At 41.2% G+C, this 1002-nt stretch overlaps 1 pseudogene; it reads left to right on the forward strand.

The window, feature by feature from the left end:
* The first annotated feature begins 632 nt into the window (after nucleotides 1-632).
* LOC116216714 lies at nucleotides 633-732 on the forward strand (annotated as a pseudogene).
* The last annotated feature ends 270 nt before the right edge of the window (nucleotides 733-1002 follow it).

Consider the following 1002-nt stretch of genomic DNA (forward strand, 5'->3'; position numbering starts at 1 on the left):
TGGAATAGGTATGGAGGAGTGTTATTGGAGAGCAATATGACAAGATTAAAAAAAAAAAAGATGCTCTCTGTGGTGTTGATTTTAGTAAAGTAAGAACCAAGAACAACCAAATGATCATTTGAAAACACAGAGCTGAGATTAGTACCAAAGAGAAAAAAAATTAAGCCAGCGAGGTCCCAAGTAGCAACCCCTGGGTCAAAATCATCCTGCTGTCTTTTTTCCCACTGGGGAGATAATAAAAAGTTGTTTGGGCAACACCTCCTGTTATATGTATAGCCTTCCTCTCCTTTCTCTGTATGATTGGCCTAGAAGTGACCAATACAACTTTTCATGGTGTAGCTAAGGGGTGAGATATCCTCCTGCAGGTACCTTGCTATACATTATCCCAGGCTGCTTCCCTCTTTACAGTAGTTCACTATACATGGGAAAACTTTGCTTCTGAGATACTCATTTGCCAAAGCTCAACCAACCTGATTTGTACTAAAGGAGGACAGGAAATAGGACAAGCAAAATGAGTAGTTTGGTGTTTCAGAGTAAACAAATACAATCACCTCATTAAGATGGCTGAATGAAGGTAGCATCATAGCTAATGTCATCTGTTGTTCGCACCAAACAGATCAAAGCAAGAAGCACTTCTTCTACAGCAGATATACCCAAAGTGGAATGATACAGAAGTTAGCACTACCCCTAGGCGAGGATGACAAGCAAATTCTTGCAGCATTCCATGTTTTTGATTCTACGAAGTAGCAGTGAGGGCATGGTTTAGCAATGGGACTCAGTAGGTTAGGCTGATAGTTGGACTTAATGATCGTGATGGCCTTCTGCAACTTAGATGATTCTGTGATTCCAAAAAGACCTAGGAAGCATCCTCACCTAATTCACAGTGTGGAACAAGCTGTAGCAAAATGGATTCCACACCTCTGCGGGCATCTCCATCAAGCAGAAATACTGGAGCTGTTCTATCCCCATGGGCATATGGAAATCAAATGTTGTTTCTGCATT

The sequence above is a fragment of the Meleagris gallopavo genome, chromosome 5 (assembly GCF_000146605.3).
Source record: "Meleagris gallopavo isolate NT-WF06-2002-E0010 breed Aviagen turkey brand Nicholas breeding stock chromosome 5, Turkey_5.1, whole genome shotgun sequence".
Taxonomy (NCBI): Eukaryota; Metazoa; Chordata; class Aves; order Galliformes; family Phasianidae; genus Meleagris; species Meleagris gallopavo.